The 19,019-nt window shown below is 43.9% G+C and overlaps 1 protein-coding gene across 1 annotated transcript in view; it reads left to right on the forward strand.

The window, feature by feature from the left end:
* HDAC8 (histone deacetylase 8) overlaps nucleotides 1-19,019 on the forward strand; it is a gene marked incomplete in the record, with an annotated part of 1,681,410 nt that overhangs the window by 147,482 nt on the left and 1,514,909 nt on the right.

Below are 19,019 nucleotides of genomic sequence, written 5' to 3' on the forward strand. Positions count from 1 at the left end.
AATAAGGTATGTTTATGTCTTGCCTTTTAAAATTGTTACAGCTGCAAGCTTGCCTAAACGTGTTATGCTGTGTTTACTGAAAATATCCATCTTTGAAGAACCAGGGAATTCTCCAAGAAAAAATACATTTAAGTGTAATAAACAAAAATTCGTAGTACAGCAGGCCATACAAATACAGGAATAAACCAGAAAGAAAGCATTAACAGTAAACATCACTCACTACATTTTTTAACAGCAGTGATAGATCCCGTCATGTAAGCTGTTGCCGCTGTGACATCATTTAAGGTATTGCTGCAGTAGTCTGTTCACCGGCAGTGAAGACCCCATCAAGTGATTTCTTTTTTCTTAAATCTGTATGTAATGTTTAACTATTACCGAGAGCTTATGTAACACAAAGTATTAACTTAAGTAATTTTGTTTGGTGATACTGTGTTTTATCAGCATTTACAGTTAAGAAAGATTGTCCATGTTATTCCTGGACTGCATGTGCATGGTTGAACTGTCCATATAGCAACCCTGCCTGAGGTACCATTGGTCTATCATATGGGACTAGTGTAGTACTGCGCACATTAGAAAACATGCTGCAAGCATCATTGATGTGGCAGCTTAAAACTGTGTATTTATGGCTAGAGGAATTTTCACTGTGACACCCAAAATACAGGGCACTGCATTTTAGATTGCTGGTAGAACCCTGTTTTAAAAGGTGTTAGCTAGGTAGGGAACAATTTATTTAGCTTTCCTAGGAAGGTGTGAGTGACACCTTTCCTAATTGTAGCAGGCTGTACCAACCTCGCCCTTCGCATGGAAGCTGTACTTTCTCAGTACTTCTGTAATTTATACAGTGTGTATACTAGTTTGTTTGAGCGAGTATGAGTTTGTGTGTGTGTGTGTGTGTGTGTATATGTGTGTGTGTATATATATATATATATATATATATATATATATATATATATATAAAACTTTGTTTTGAAATCAGATTTTAATTGTAGGAAGCGCAGCCTTCAGCAGAATAATCTTAAGGTAAGCATTACAGTATTTATACTGACAAGAATGCTGCCCTGAAAAAGGAGACATGACTAATCTCTTACTGGAAATGAGCCATAAACAAAGATGACTAATGGACAAAGGCAGCTCTTAAATGCTTTATCCCATGCGTGGGTCCCCTCATATCGTCTATGGTATGATCTCAGTTTTCATACTATTCTCATCCTATGGGTTCGGATCCATCCCCTCTGATTCAGCTTGGCCATTACAATAGCTAGTGGTAACAAAACAACCCTCGAGCTTCTTCCTTACCCAAAATGCACCCTTCCTAAGTGCCTCAGATCTTGTTTGCCACTATTTGCATTAGAAGTGGTGATTATTTGCTCTGGAGCAGATGTGAATTTAATTGACTTTGTCTTCTTTCTCTTTTAAATACTTTTTTTCTGCATGTTCTCTACTTAGTTTTAAAGTTTTGCCCCTCTCTGGGCCAGTAATCAAGGAGCCTGAATCCTCAACAATGACACTGGAGAGGGACGTGCACTTGGAATACAAATGGATACAATCAGTATTTCCTGACGCAGACCTCTCTGCATCAAGCACAATTTCCCTTATGAACACACAGGAAACACACACAGCCCAGGGTCTGGATTTCTCTGTATCTGTCTCCCTCCAGGTCCCCAGTAAGACTCCCCAGTGGTACAGCTGTAGAGTTAGGTCCTCAGCTGAATCGCCAAGCTAAGTCCTCCAGCACCTTTCTTATAAACCCAGTGCTTTGTGTCCTTACCCCAAGTAGCTGACATCCACACACTGAGAGATTTGGTTTCTCACACACACACACACACACACACACACACACACACACACACACACACACACACACACACACACACACACACACACACACACCTGGGAATGGCTGGCGAAGATTTACCTGCTGTGCCCCCTTCTGCCCAGAGTATAAGGTAGATGTTCTTCGTGTTTCACTGTTGCAGTCATCACACTTGGGTTATCTGCCTTCAGGTTGCCCTCAGTCTGCCCGAATACCAGAGACTCAGTATTTCTGCGTCGGTTGCTGTCTCTTCAGGACTGACGTCAGGTCATCAGGGGTATAAAAACAGGCAGCAGGTGCCATTACATCAGTCTTTCTTGCCAAGGAGCCCGAAGCAGAAGCAGTTCGCACGAGTGCCTGTTGGCCGCTACCTAAGTTTTTGTTTCCGAATTGAATCATCCTGAAGTCTTCTAAAGCTAAGTACCCCATTGGGGATCCTTTTTTCTTGCTCTAACCATTGTCAAAAAAAGTTAAAAATTGTCTCACCTGTGAAAAGCAAATACCACACCGAGATTTCCATTCTTACTGCATCACCTGTTTAGGCCCAGACCACGATGTACCTTGCTGTCAGTTTTGTGCTTTGTTCAACGCCCGAACTATTAGTTGTTGGGCCCTTGTTCTCCGTATTCTGAAATGGCTTCGGTAAGCCATCCATCTACCGATCTTCTGAAAAAACGTAAGGGTAAAGACAGAGATAGACCGCACAGGTCCAAAACTGCCAGTGAAACTTTCGTTAAGCTAGTCACCAGTTCGCAGGTACTCAGTGAGGTGCTTTTGCAGCCCCTGATGCCCGCTTCGATGGATTTGCAGGCCACTACAGAGACCCGTGCAGAGTCCGGTATGCTGAGAGACTCTTCTTTGGCTGTGGAACCTGCGGATGTCTCTACCTTGGATGGGTCCAGAGCCGCTGTGCAGGTACCGGCTTCTAAGGAAGTTCTTCACATTGCTGATATGAGACACAAACCGACTACTACTTTCGCCTCTTCAGTTCTTTCTAAAACGAAAGAGTTTTTAAGTCCGAGTACGAGCTATGCCTAAAAAAGCGACGACCCAAACTCAAGCACCTGCTTCCTTGCCACAATCTCAAATGCTTAAAATGGCAGAAGACCCGATAGGGGAAGCCAGCCTTCCCCTACTAAAAGAAAAAGACACCTGTCCCCAGCAGCTTTAACTGACCAAGAGTCCAACGACTCTGAGGTTTCTGAATATGAAGACATGCCTTTATCTGCTTTTAAGGATTCAGATGCAGAGGAATCCATTCCTTCTGCTTCCCCTCCAGAGGATTTTTCTTTTGGTGAAGCCTTACATACTTTGAGAGAGCATTTCCACTGGGAATGCCAGGATTATCCTCAGTCCAAATCCGGGAAATTTTAGATTTGCCACAGCACAGACCCTTAGCTATCCCTCCTGTTCTGGATATTGTGGATGATGTCTTTATGGAATCCAGTTTAACTCCTGATACTTTACCCCCTGCTCCAAGGAAGCCAGACAGGTACTACAGAGTCCCTGACTCACAAATTTCTTTTCAAAAATCCTACAGATGACCCAGAGGTCATCTCCCAAGGGCCTAAAGGCATAAAAGCAACTAGAGCTAAGAATCCCACTCCTTTGGGCAGGGATTCCCAAGCCTTAGACAGAATGGGTAAAAAAGTATACCCCTCTGCAACTCTCACCATTAGGGCATTGACTTGCCAGTTCCACATGCTGAAATACCAGCAACATACTAGGGGACTTATTAAGGAAAAATTATCTACCTTTCCTGACTGTGCAGAAAATAAAGAATTACAGGAGCTTATGCATTCTGCAAGCCAAGTCAGCAAGTATACCCTGCAATGTGGGTTTGACTCCCTAGAAGGATCTTGCAAGGCAGCAGTCACAGGTTCTGTACTTAGAAGGCATGTTTGGCTTAAGGAGCAGACCTTGCCAGACCATGTCAAATCAAAATTTACTGGATGTTGCTTTGAACAAGCACAATCTGTTTGGCACCAAAAAGGAAGAGGTTTTAAAAAAGATGGAAGAAAAGGGTAAGTCTATGCAGACAATCAAAGATTTTTTGCAAATGCAGCCTCCAAGACTCTGTATGCATTGCTCCTTGAAACATTGGTCCTTTCCAACACCCTCAAGGCCATCTCAGACTAGACCCAGGGGAAACAGACCCCCCCCAGATTACAGTCTCAGGGTATGCAGAGATCTAAGCAATAGAGTACCTCCACTTCTAAAACAGGGAGTGCTAAGCCATCCCCTTATGGAAAGAATTCACAATGACTTATCAACTCCACTCCTCACCTCTGCCAAATTGTCCGTGCCCCTAGGAGGAAAACTTGCCCACCATGCAAAAAACTGGGCCTCCATTACCAAAGACTGATGGGTCCTCAACATAGTATCCCAGGGGTACAAATTTTATTTCCACACACTGCCAACCCCAAAAGGGTTCCCAGATCTCCCTCCAAACCAGTGGGCAGAGGCACAAAACCAAATTCAATCCCTGCTCTCCATAAGGGCAATTCACCCTGTTCCTGCAGAACAGATAAGCCAAAGGTTTTATTCCAGACTTTTCCTGGTACCCAGAAAAGAGGGCACCTGGCGCCCAATCTTAGATCTATCCATTCTAAACACCTTCCTGGTGGTACCAAAATTCAAAATGCTCACCCTTCAGCAGCTTCTCCCTATGCTGTCCAAAGATGCCTGGTTAGCCACCCTAGACCTAAAGGAAGCCTATCTGCACATCCCTATCAAGGACTCGTGCAGGAAATATCTACGTTTCAGGGCAAGATCTATGTATTATCAGTTCTCTGCACTTCCCTTTGGCTTATCCACTGCTCCCAGAGTCTTCACAAAATGCCTGGCTCCAGCCATTACCTATTGCAGACAGAGAAAGATTCAAATATACCCTTACTTGGACGATTGCCTGATTCAGGCAGACAGTCAGGAAAAGCTGTTGCAACACCTGACACTTGTAAAGGACCTTCTAACCTCCTTGGGGTACACTGTCAACGAAAATAAATCAAAACTAGTCCCCAGTCAAAAGATTGTATCCCTGGGAACAAGCTTAGACACAGCATCCCAGATGGCATTCCTTACTCCAGAAAAACAAGCCTATCTAACAGGCTACTTCGCTCAAATGGCCACCAGAATCCAGCTATCCACAAGAAAGATCCTGCAGACTCTAGGGTTCATGGCCTCCTGCATTCTACTAATTCCATATGCCAGACGGCATATGAGGAAACTTCAATGGTACTTAAAAAGTCTTTGCTACCAACATTCTCAGGACTTTGAAACCATCATACCTATCATACCTTGTCTAAGGACAGAGTTTCTTTGGTGGGCAGCAGCATGCAACCACAACAAGGGACTTCCCTTTACACAACCCCACACCATCCATACCCTAACCACAGATGCATCAGACTTTGCTGGGGGGCACATCTGGACGACAGGTGCATTCAGGGCCACTGGAGCCCAAGCCAAATTCATCTGCACATCAACCAAAAAGAGATGCTAGCTGTTCAGCACGCTCCGACACCTTTCAGATCCCTGCTCTCACCAGTGCCCCTTCTAATAAAAACCGACAACACCACAGTGATGTAGTACATCATCAAGCAGGGGGGAACCCACTCTGCAGGCTAGCCATTACCCTGTGGAACACGGCTTTGGCTATGCATAATCACCTGCAAGCTCAATTCCTGCCAGGCAAACAAAATTCTCAGGCAGACGACTTAAGCAGAAATCTCCTAGACCCATGCAAGTGCCAAATTAAACCTAAACACCTTCAGCCTTCTAACGCAGAAATGGGGTACCCCGATGGTGGACCTATTTGCCCCCCTCTACAATCACCAGGTCACCTCACAGCAAGGCCTGGAAAATGGATGCCCTATCTTTCCAGTGGGTAAACCTCTCAATCTATGCATTTCCACCTCTGCCTCTTCTTAACAAGAGTATTACTTGAGATAAGACTGGAAAGACCAAGCGCAGTCCTGATTGCCCCAGACTGACCACGCCAACACTGGTACCCACTACTGCGTAGTCTGTCACTGGTGCCACCATGGCACCTACCCCAGATCCCAACCCTCCTCACTCAGCAGGAGGGACAGATCTTGTGTCTGCAACTGCAAACCCTGAACCTTGCAGCCTGGCTTATTCCTTATTCTCCTCTGGTGGCCAGCCTAAGCAAGCAGGTGCTGGACATCATTCTTGAAGCCAGAAGACCCAGTACAAGGAAATCCTATGCTGATAAGTGGAAAAGGTATTGTCTTGGATTCACTCTAAAGAAGTGGACACAGCACTACCCTCCTTACCTCTCATCCTGGATTACCTAGCAGACCTACTCCATAGAGGCCTATCCTTCTCTTCCATTCAGATCCATGCCTCTGCCATCTCTGCTCATTACAGCACTGAGCCACCTCTCTTCTCTCACCCTCTCATCAATCAGTTCCTGAGAGGGGCTAACAACTTAAGGCCACCAAGGAGAGCTCACACCCCTACATGGGACCTTACCTTTGTGCTGGAAAAACTCATGCTTACCCCCCCCCCCTTTGAGCCTACAGTGTCAGCAGAGTTAAAATTCCTCTTTTGGAAAACAGCCTTGCTTCTGGCCATCACTTCAGCTAGAAGAGTGTCTGAGCTACAAGCACTTATAGCTGTGGAACCCTTCATTATTTTTCATGCTGACAGGGTCTCCCTCAGGACTAACCCTACTTTTATGCCTAAAGTGGTGTCCAGTGTGGCACTCAACCAATCTATCCATTTGCCAACTGTTTTCTCTAATCCTCAAAATAAAGGGGAAAGGATCCTGCACTCTCTAGATGTGCACACACAGCTCATATTCTACCTTGATAGGACTAAGCCCTTCAGGAAATCTGACCAGTTACTAGTCAGCTTTGCACCAGGGGCAGAGGGCAAGGCCATATAAAAACAAACCATCTCCAAATGGATAGCGCACTGTATCCATTTCTATTACAAACACCATGGGAAACCACCCCCTTTGGGGGTCACAACGCATTCCACTAGGGAAATTTCAACCTCTACAGCATTCCTCAGGGGAGTCCCTACCAGGGACATTCTGGAAGCTGCTACTTGGAGTTCTGTTCACACCTTCACCAGGCATTACCACCTGCCTATCTTTTCCAAATCCAGGGTGGGTTTTGCAACAGGAGTCCTGCAGGGCATACTAGCCAGCCCCAACTCTTCTTGACTGCCTCAACCCATTCTTCAGCTTTGGGAATCAACCCAAGTGTGATGACTGCAACAGTGAAACATGAAGAACATAGTACAGTTGTGTACACTTACCATAAATGTAGATATTAGAGTGTATTCACTGTTGCAGTCCTAGTTTGTCACCCTCCAGCCCCCTTGTCTCTCTCTCTCCTGCTCTCTCTCTTATTCACCCCTTACAAAGCTATTGGTATTTACTTTTTACTGGTGGTGGGTTTTTTCCACCATAACCTAGCTTCCTATTGGGGGCTGCTGACATTTTGGGAAAGAAAAACTAATGTAATGGTTTTGGCTGCCTGTTTTTATACCCTTGACAACCTGACATCAGTCCTGAAGTGACAGCAACTGACGCAGAAATACTAAGTCTCTGATATTCGGGCCCACTGAGGGCTTACCTGCAGGCAGATAACCCAAGTGTGATGACTGCAACAGTGAATACACTTGAACATCTACATTTATGTTAAGTGTACACAACTGTACTTTCCTGCTGCCCCCCGACACCACGCAATCAGCTACTCTAGGGCCTTTAACAAAGGGTGTCCAATTTTACTGTGTAATATTAATACTAATACAAATGGTAGTAATTCACCAAGACAGCTAGGCCTTCTGGAGTGGCACCACAGTGTTATCAAATAAAAAAACAGGCACACTGATGTCCCACTCACCAGGCTGAACAAGGAGAAAATGACAAGTCGGCTGCCTGTCGGGTGCCAGGATCCACCACATAACGCATGCACTCAAGTCATTCCACAACAAGTACAAATATGACTCTGTCATTGTCCATGCTGGAGTGAATGACTTGAGACATACCTCCCTGGACTACATGAAAAGAGACATGGAAGAGCTTTTGGATCATGTGACCCAGGCAGGTATGACCCTAGCCCTGAGTAGCATCTTGCCTTCACCCAGAATGATACCACAGTATAAGGACAAAATGATTGTCTTCAACAGTTGGCTAAACTTCTGGTGTCATTCAAAGGGGATCCAGTATTTGTCTGCCTAGGAAGACATGATCAACAAACCACGATGCTTTGCCAGAGATGGTCTGCACCTGTCACACCTGGGATTCAGGTTACTGGCTAAAGCTCTTGCCATTCCTATTGTGTCTTTTTTAGGCAAGGTTCAAAGGATAAAACCACCACCGTAACAGATACAAGCATGCAAAATCTGAAGGTAGTGCTACTCAATGCTAGAAGTCTAAACCTCAAAATGCACTCTCTCTCGGCACTCCTAAAAATGGAGAACATCGATATCTGTGCCGTAACTGAGACCTGGTTCAAAGCTCCAGAGAGCACCCCTGCAATACCAGGTTACAATTCTTACCACACTTTTCGGCCAGAAAACCGAGACCGAAACACTAAATGTGGAGGAGTGTCCATATTCACCAGGGATATTCACACCTCCAGGCTAGTTGCCCAACACAGTGCATCTGAAATTCTCCACATGCAACTAACACTAGGTAAGACTGCAATCCAAATTGTAACTTGCTACAGATCCCCCACCATGCCCCAAGATTCTCACTACACCTTTCTAAACATACTGGAAAATGTTAAGATACAACCAGACACCCTAATACTGGGTGATTTCAACTACCCTGCCATTAATTGGGAAAACTACTTGGGTACCAACTCCTTTTTCCAACGGTTCTTGGAATTCATAAATTCCAACGCCCTGGATCAACTAATCCATTGTCCCACCAGGGGCTCCAATATCCTAGACCTGGTCATTACCAACATGGGAGATAGATGCTCCACACCAGTGGTCACCCCCTCATTGGTCAGGTCTGACCATAAGCAAATCACCCTTGACATCCACATCCCACCCCCACCCCCACCCCAGTAAGGAAACCTCCTTAAAAAAACTTCTCCAGAGCCAACTTCATGCTACTGAAGTCAGAAGTGACAAACTTCACAACACCCACGCAGACGGGATCTGGAAGTTCGACTGCAGAATCCTACACTAAGGCACTGTACGAGCACATCCACTCGTGCATGAATCGTGCCATCCCAAATAGAACCATGATGCTCTCCTCCAAAAAAAGGAAGCCAATCTGGTGGTCCCCTGCTATAAACAAACTATACAACAGAAGGAAGAAACTGTTGCAGAAAAGAGGAAAATCCCAAGATGCAAAAAAACTCCCTTACCAGCCTCAGTAAGAAGGTGAGATCCCTCATAAAATCCTCAAAAGCTAGTTACGAAAATAAAATTGCCAAAGATTCCAAAGACAACCACAAGGCATTCTATAGTTATGTCAAGAGTCTAAATGGCAATGCTCAGATCTGCTCTGAGCTACAACAGAATGGCATTAAATATACTGATCCCAAGGATATTGCCAATATCCTGGCAGATCGATTTAGTGCCAACTTCACCCCCCTCTCACCCCCATCTCAATACCAAAAGATTGCCAAATTCTGATAATCATGGCCACACAGTTAGAAACCACACTCTCCAAAGCTAAGAATACAGCATCCATGGGACCAGATGACATCCCAGGCTGTGTACTACATGAACTACAAAATGAACTGGTACCTCACCTAAGTGTCATGTTTAATCATAGCCTCACCTCAGGCTTTGTGCCCACTGAGTGGCGCACAGCTACAGTTATCCTGCTCCACAAGGGAGGATCCGCCTTGGATCCCAGGAACTACCGTCCCATCAGTCTGACAAGCCTGATCTGCAAGGGCATGGAACGCATTATCATGGAACTTATAAACAAAGACATTGACAACCTGCAAACACTGGCCCCACCCAGTTTGGGTTTGTGAAGGGCCGATCCGGTCTCCTGAATCTGATTGACTTCTTTGAATCAGTCTCCAGAGCTGTGGATGAGGGTAAGGCGGTCCACACAGCCTATCTGGACCTCGCCAAGGCCTTTGACACCATCCCCCACTCCGGAATCCTAGATAAACTTACTAAGCTGGGCATAAATCCCTACATCACTCGATGGGTTGCCAACTGGCTTACTGACAGAACCCAGACTGTAAAAGTAGCAGACTCCAAATCCAGCTCCAGACAAGTGGAGTACCTCAGGGTTCAGTCCTGGGACCACTCTTGTTTGGCATCTACTTCTCTGACGTACAGGCCAACACTAAGGGCGGCTAACAAAGTTTGCAGATGACTGCAAACTGGGAGCCATTATTGAATCCCCAAATGATGTGGATATTCTACAAAAGGGCCTTACAGAAGCAGATGCCTGGTGCCAGAGCCATAAGCTCAAGCTTAATGCCAAGAAATGTATAGTTATTCCCTTTGGGGAAAAAAACATGTACCCATGAATTACCACATAGGTGGCAGGACACTAAACATCGAAAGTGTAATTAGAGACATAGGGACACAGGTGGACAGTGGTCTCACTTTCGATAACCACATCGCCACAACAGTCATGAAATCCTTCTATGTGGCACACCTCATCACTAAGGGCTTTTTATCCAGAAAAAAGGAGGTCATTGTCCCACTGTACTCATCCCTCAGACCCATTTTAGAGTATAATGCCCCATTTGGTATGTACCTCACAAGACATCTGCAACAGCTGGAAAGGCCACAGAAATACCTCACTAAAAGAATCAAAGGCCTAAAGCAGATGACATATGCTGACAGTCTAAAAAAAACTCCAGCTATACTCTGTGGCATATTGTCTACTCAGAGGCGATCTCTGCTTAACATACAAGGCCATTTTAAACCCTGAGCTGTTGGACATGCTCCACTTAAAGAAATCCCAATCCCTCAGAGCCACATGCTGCAGGGATCTAAACCTTATCACAATGAACAAAACATGCTGGAGGGATAGGTTCCTGACCCAGAGACTCCCCATACTCTGGAATAGACTGCCCATACATGTCAAGCAGAGTGCCTCATTGGCCCTCTTCAAAAGGAACCTTGATGATTGAATGGGAGATAGGAAATTCATCCCAGGGATCATGTCAGTCGCCCTGCAAGATAGGGGCCCAGAGAAGTAAATATTGTGGGAAGAAATATCCAGGGAATTGTTATGGCTAGGCTTGTATAGGCCTTAGAGCCAATAGCCTAGTACCAACCTATGAACCTATAAGCACTCTCAAAGGTTAAATACTTTCTACAAGGACCAACCACAATAAAGTTTTAAATATATTTAATGATAAATAATAAAAGAACATGAAAATACTAAACATATATTCTCAGTAAACCACAGATTTCAAAATGCAGGAAATATTGAAAATAATATTGATGGACAGACTTGTACAAATATAGAAAAACAGCATCTAAAAATAAAGAAAAACAGCATCTAAGCTAGGTTTCACTGTATTCCTGACTCAATCTAGGAGAATTACAATTCCCTAATAACTTACTTGATGGAGCAAGGCACAATGAAATACATGAGCAGTCTTTCTAGTCAGGTTCCCCAAAACAGAATACTCCATCCTCAGAGATTACTCCTTGTAAAATATAATATCTAAAATGTCTTGCAGGATGATCTCATTTGGTCACCTGACTCTAGATTCTCACAGTAACCCCCCCTTGAGGCTGAGACAGGAATTTAGCATAGACGGCTATAATATACATCTTAAATGTTTATGGCAGTGCCTGGGGCTTCCCCTCTTATTACTGAGCTAATGAGCAAAGGCTTCTTCCAGACCCACCATCTCAGGACTGTGGGATGATGTTTTAATGGTTTAACAGCTCATTTACATGTCCCTTAAAGCAAGCTAGCTGGTTGGCCTTTGCTGTCCCAGTGTCCTCTATTAAAACATATACATTTAATTCAGTTACAGTAATACATGCACATTTCTTTTCATTCAGGCAAGGTGCATTGTTGATGCATGTTAACACAAGCAAACCTCACAAATACATTTTCAGCACAAACATCTCTACAAATCAGGTTGATGTACAAATGACATACAACTGTTTACAAAATTTCAGATAGCTGTGTTGGCACAAGTCATGCATCTACTGCCCTACTTCTCCTGGCATAGCTGGCAGTACCTGCTATCGTCAAACCCTTGCCTAACAATTATTTTTTAGATGTTGTTTGCCTCCTCTTTTTCTTTTTGTATGAGAAGTACCTCTGAATACTATTGCTAGTATTCTTCCCCCGTTACACTTGCTCTATTCCCTTTTTACCATGGTTGGTATCCCCCTCCTTTTTTTCAGTTCTTTCTCTTTTAAAAAAAAAGAAAAAAAGCTTTCTATCCTTTTTCTTGCTTAACCTTTTGTTTTCAGTATGGCAGAAAAAGAAAAAACGGAAAGCTGGCTTCAAGAAATGTGGGAAGTGTCAGAGAAAAATGCCTTATTCTGACTCTTATACCTTGTGTGACTTGTTTGAGACCGCTTCACCTTCAAGAAGATTGCTGTATATGTCATATGTTCAAACACAGAGCTTTCGTTGAATGCAAGAATAAATTGCTGTTTAAAGATCATCTTTCATCTACTTTCAGTGAGGCATTATCTGGAGCTTCCCCTTCTGATAAACAAAAAGGCAAATCTACATCATTCTAGCCCTTCCTCTTCATCTAAAACTTCCGAAAAATCTAAGAAGAGACTTCTGTCAGATCTGTCATTCAGAAGACCCAAGCTTTTGAATCCTATAACCCCCTCCGATCCGAAAGTGATGACTGAGGAACATTTGGATTCATCCACTTCTTTGAATCAGACCTCAGACAAGACCAGATCTCTAGCGGATCCGACACCCATCGATTTGACGTCAAACCTATCTACTTTACCAAGGACTCCATACTCTCCTTCACAGGACTCGGTCCCATTTAGAGTGCCTGCTTCCTTCCTGGAAAGGCCTAAGTCTCCCTCTCTGATGTCTGCTTGTCCTTCTAGGAGTTTGACAGAAGAGGACGTGGAGGGACTGGTGAAAGATTCTCTGGGTGCACAATATGCTAAGGGTGTCCTCGGTTCATACCCCCTTCAAGTCAGGAGTTCCATAGATCGACAGCCCCCTCATTTACATCCTCCCCTGACTTCTTTCAAAGCTTCAGTGTTCTTGCATCTGAGCTGTGCCTGGCTCAGTCTGCTTTGAATCTGAAGATGACGTTGTCTTCTGATCCCTTTGATCTGAGTTCTTTGGTTCAGTCTGAGATGTAGCTGACTAGTCGGCTGAGAGTTGTTTGGTTTGACTCCTCCGTTTTTGGAGCCATCCCTGCACCTGCGAGTTTTGGCTTGAGTGAGCTCAGCTCAGGCTTCTGCCTCAGGAGGATTTTCCTTGGAGCAGGGAGGGACTTACGATCCAGAGGCTCACCCTGTCAGATCTGGAGTCGTGCTCCACTCGGGGGATGTCAGCCTTTGAGGTGTTGGAGGGAGCTATGTCTGCTTCAGCAGCTCAGACAATCCCTGCCTCCTCAGATCTTCATCCCCCAACCCTGTCATCTCTGCATACAGAGTCTCAACTGTTTCTCCACAGAGACCGTGAGTAGCAAAATCCCAGGCTTTCCAGCAAGGCATTCTCATTTCTTCTGATACCTCCCCAGAGCAGCCCACTGAGGAGGTCCCTAAGAAGTTATGCAAGAGAAAGCACTTGGATTCCCCAGAGGAATCAGTTACTGAAGACACAGACTTCGAGGGAGAGTCCCAAGGTCATCCCCTGTAGATGTCTCCTTTGGAGACGTCCAGGAAATTCTGAAATGGAGAGGTGATTGGAAGTCCAACAATCCTTCATCTGAGTGTACCTGGAAGCTTTTGGTACCTGCTCGCCGATGAGCTCGTTGAATTGATCTCTCGGCGGGCATGGAAGGCCCCCCCGACACCATTGAGCCGATTCCCTGGAGACCAGACAAAATTATTACTGCTCCTGAAGGCAAACAGTTTTGGACAAAAAGTGTGCCTGTGGATGCCATGATTATGGCAACGGCCATGAAGAAGGAACTAGCTGAGGAAAGAGGAAAGTTCCTCTATTCATTCCCCAGACAAGGAGTCTCAGGAGATGGCTAAGTTTGGGAAGCATGTCTGTGCTTCAGCGATTTTTTTTTTTTTTTTTTTTTTTTTTTTTTTTTTTTTTTTTTTTTCCTTACAGTATCTGAACTACCTGGCACACTTCACTAGGATACAGAGTGATCTGATTGAAGAGGTTTCAGATACGCTCTCATGGTCTGTATCGGAGGAAGTACGGACCTCTGTTACTTCCCAGTTGGCTACCCTCCAGTTGGTTTCTAACTCTTCCATGAGGCTGATTTCACATGTTGCAGAAGAAATGAGTAGAGCAACAGGCTCAGGTTTTGCCATGAGGAGGCATGCATGGAGGCACTTGTGTGACTTTTGTGGAGCCTTCAAATCTACATTCATCAATATTCCATTTTATGGTATGTCCTTATTCTGCCCTAAATTTAGAGACATGTTGTCCAGGTGTGAAAAAGATTGGAAGACCCTATCTGCAGTGGGCGTACATTTCTCTACTCTTCAGAGATACTTTTCCAGAAATCAACAAAGTAGTGGAAAAATGTGGTTCAGAAAATCCCAAAGGTCTTTTCAAGGCTCATGTGGCATTAGTTCCCCCAGGGGCAAAGGGGAAAACTCCAGTGGTAGAGGTCATCCCCGCGACAGAGGAGGCCCATAAAATCAAAGCTTCATAGATTATTTTCTTGGCAGGCCCTTCCACCACTCCTGAATGGAGGCATGATTGCCCTACTCTGGAGGCAATTGGGGGTCAACTATCCTTGCACCAGAGAGCCTGGCTGGAGATAACACTGGATACCTGGGTGCAGAGGATCCTTTCCAGAGGGGTATATTATACCCTTCTCCCTTCCTCCTCCCCAGTGGAAAAAAAATTGCCAATGTTCCCCCCAGTCAGAGGGAGCAATCAGCAGTGCAGGTGCAAAAGCTGTTAGAAAAATGAGTAATCCAAGAGGTCCCACCAGGCCAGAAAGGATCCAGAATTTGCTCAAAATTATTTTCGTGCCAAAGAAAACGGGGGACTGGAGACCAATCTTGGATCTCAGCGACTTGAACAAATCAGTTTGAAACAAATTCCCTATGGTCACGGTTCAGTTCTTTCTTCCGTTTCTGGAAAAAGACAACTGGATGTGCTTGATAAACCTTCAGGATGTGTATTATCACATAAAAATGAACAACTGATGCAGGAGGTACTAGCGCTTCTGGGTGGGAGCCAGTCACTATCAGCAGGGCCGGTGTTAGCATTTTGGGGGCCCCCAGCAAATATCAAGTTGGGGGCCCCCTAGGCACTTCCAGTATAAGTATCATCCTAACAATGCCATCCATTCTAAGCAACCCTTTATTTCATGCTGCAAACTTTTAGGAGTAGTATCCACAGACAGACCTGCAGCTACAATCTTTTACATTACAACAGGCCTATGTGCCACACTATCACTATGTTGAGCCGTCTAACAAAGGGGCAGTTAGAGTTACTGGCACTTAGTTGCAACAGTGATACATTGCAACAAGTCTATGTACAGGTCTGGACTTAAAGTTAAATGATGACTGGCTCCATTTCAACACCCCCCCCACACACACACACACACCCTCCAGTCCTCACCTCTGAGTCCTTCTCCTTTTGGGCTCCCCACACCATCCACGTTACTTTTTTCTTCCTTTTCTCACATTTTGCCTTACTCTAAGCTTTTTCAAGAAGCCATAACTTTCTATATGCTCTGAAGTGCATTTTACACAACCTTTTCATCCAATAATAGCTTGAACAGAAATTATGATTAAGGAAAGACATTCACTGTTGTGGTTCAGCTTTAGTTTTCCTTGCATCCTTCAACACACCTTTCCTGAACAAGACAGCCCAGTAATAAAAAGTTAGGAAATAACTCAAGTCAGGGCCCAAGAAGCCACAGGTTTACAGATGGTCTGGGATGCATTTTAGAGCATTTTCTCAACATTTTACTCCAATGGATGCCTAAATAAAAATTATGAAGAAAAAAAGAATTTCAGTCTTATTTTTTTTCTTTCAAGGCATAATTTGTGCCCAAGGCTTAATTTTCAAAGCTGACAACATTGTAGCTTATAAACTAACAAGCCAGTAGTTGTTAGCATATTTAAGTCTTATCTGGAAATACTGCCTACCTCCCTAACCCTCTAAAAAAGACAAGTCACTGTCTATGCATCCCTGTGGTGTTAGACTGGGATGAAAGCAGAGATTTAAATTGCCTTTGTCATATATTTCAAGTGACTGATGATATACATATACATAGCATGTTCTTCACCCCAGCCGACAAAGGTAGCCACATGTATATGTGCCTAGTACGTGATTGTGAGGATGATTTCAGTAATATTCAAATTTGTTGCTAATAGGCAGTACACCTCACTTACACAAGCTATAGTAACCTTCTTTGTACACCTCTGAGGTCTGTGAGAAACACTCCCTCAGCTCAAACACAAGCTATAATGACTTCATGTGTGCACCTCTAAGGTTTGACTGATGAAAATTAAAGATGTAATATTCATACAATCTCTAGCCCCTCATAACCCATAGCAGCTTTATGTACACACACACATTTGAGCAGGGCTGGTTTTAGAATGGGTGTGGTTGTAAACAGAGGCTATTATTAGGTCATATCTCAGCACCATTCAGGTTAACAGTGTATTCAGAAAATTGATACATTTTTCTCCAACAAGCAACAGCTTTGGTGGGGGCCCCCACAGAGTCAAGGATGATAAAGGGAGTCCCCATTATGAAGTTAGACAGTCTGGTGAGTGGGGGCAACCAGACTCCAAGAATATCTAAGTGTCTGAATGTTCTGTGATATATGTTATGTCTTACTTTTGAAATATAATTAGTTGTTAGGTACATTTTTTACTGATACACAGAAGAATAATGTCTGTGTCCTGGCATTATTGGGTGCATGCACAGATAAAAATCAGTGATGACACTCACACACACACTCACACACACACACTCACACACACACACACACACACACACACACACACACACACACACACACACACACACACGCCACAGCAGTACTAGTTATGTACTTATTTCAGCAAACAGCAATGCCTTGTGCAACACTGGTACTGCCCCACCAGATTAGTCACTGCTGTTTAGCAGTCGTCAAACAGCAGAAGCGGTAAGATTTATCTCATTGAGGAGTAATGCATACTTGTCACTGTCCCTACATTCACAGACCTTCCCTGATTTTGTTCATACTTTTGCTTTATCCTTCGTAAAAAGTCTGATTTGCTGGTAAATCATTTAGGATTACAGTCAATCAATCCAGACATCTGAATTTTATACTTATTTTCCAAAAATAGATGTTGATGCAAAATATGTTATTCTAGTAACTTTTAAGTGAATTAGAGAAATATTTAAACATATTTATGATTCTGAGCATTTATTCTATTATTTTTGGGATTGTACTAAATTCTTAAGCAAAGAAATTGAGTTATAGTATCTGATGTTCTGGTATTAGTTATAAAACTACCTGAAAGAGAAACTATCCCTGATGATCGGAAGCATCAGCTCTTCTTAAAATCCAAAGTTTGCACTCAGGTAAGTCACTCTGGCCTGCTGATCCCTCTAGTGCTTATATTGTTCATGTTCATTATCATCTTCATCCTAACAGGGTCATATCACAGCCCTGTTCATGTTAAAGAGCATAATTAGGAAATTAATGCATTTTCATTCCTCATTTTTCCCCAATCAGCAGCAGCTTTTGTGGGGCCCCACACAGACAAAGATGATTAAGGGGGGCCCCTGCAGCTATGGTTTTGCAGGGACTAAAAGCTGGCTATGTAGTTAGTTTTAGTGGAGAAAATTTCCAAAAGCAGGGTTTAACTAAACCAGGAGCACTATGTCAGTAGTAAAATATTTAATGGCATTCTGATGCCTGTTACTTGACAAAACACCATTACTACAACCAGAAATATCTTTGAATTTTAAAGGAGATATAAATAAGAGTTATTACCCTCATAATTTATTAAGTATGCAAGACTGCTGCACTAGCTTTTGTTGGTTTTACAGATGTAACAAAATATCAGGATAAGATAACTTGCTATGGTTGGGGGCCCCCAGGGAATAGGGGGCCCCCAGCGACCGCAGGGTTCGCTGGTGCCTAAAACCGGCTATGCTATCAGTTCAGAGTACTGCTTTTTTGTCTCGCCACAGCCCCAGGGTGTTTACCAGGTGTGTGGCAGTAGTGGCAGCTCACTTGAGACTGCATGGATTCTGTGCATTTCTGTATTTAGACTGGCTCATTTCTGCCCTGACCAGGCATCACCTATTAAAGGGAAGAGACAGCGTTCTCCAGACATATTTTCATCTAGGGATGACTGTAAACTATGAGAAATCCTATCTAGAGCCTACTCGAAAATTGTTCCTATAAAGTTTAAACATCAACTCAAGAGACAATAGCCTCACTCCCTCCTGCAAGGGTGGAGACAATCGGGTCACAAGAATAATCTGCAGCAACAAAATCTCAGCTTGGGTGACGTTTCAGGTTTTTGGATCTATTGCTGCAGCAGTAACACTAGTTCTTTTAGCCAGATTTCATATGAGAATTCTACAATGGCTGTTCTCATCCTTCAGCAACCAGTGTCGACTCAAGTAAGGATCACCAATGTTTGCAAGAAAGATCTCAAATGGTGGATTCAGTTGGATCAGATACTACAGGGTTGTCCATTTGTTCTTCCGCATCCCAAGGCCACAATGACCATGTATGCCTCCTGGCTGGAGGGGATATTTTCTATGCAAAACAGTTCAAGGCACTTGGTTACCCACAGAGGCAATTGGCATATCCGCTTTCTAGAGATGAGAGCAGTGCTTTTAGCTTTGCAGGCTTTCCAAGCTGCTCTTTCTTTAGGAATGGTTTCATTTCAATCAGGCAACATGTCAGTAGTCTAGTATATCAACAGGCAAGGAGGAACTAGATCCTACCCCTTGTGTTAGAAGCTCGGAGTGTGGCAGTAGGCGATCTCATTTAACCGCTTTGTAATAGCAAATGCATATTCTGGGGAAGGCCAGTGTGATAGCAGTCAAGCTGAGCAGGTGCATTCCTTTACCCCATGAATGGTCCCCTTCAGTCCGATGAGAATCCAATTCATTGATTAGGTTAATTTCCCA

The sequence above is a fragment of the Protopterus annectens genome, chromosome 15.part0 (assembly GCF_019279795.1).
Source record: "Protopterus annectens isolate FY-2018-M chromosome 15.part0, PAN1.0, whole genome shotgun sequence".
Lineage (NCBI taxonomy): Eukaryota > Metazoa > Chordata > Ceratodontiformes > Protopteridae > Protopterus > Protopterus annectens.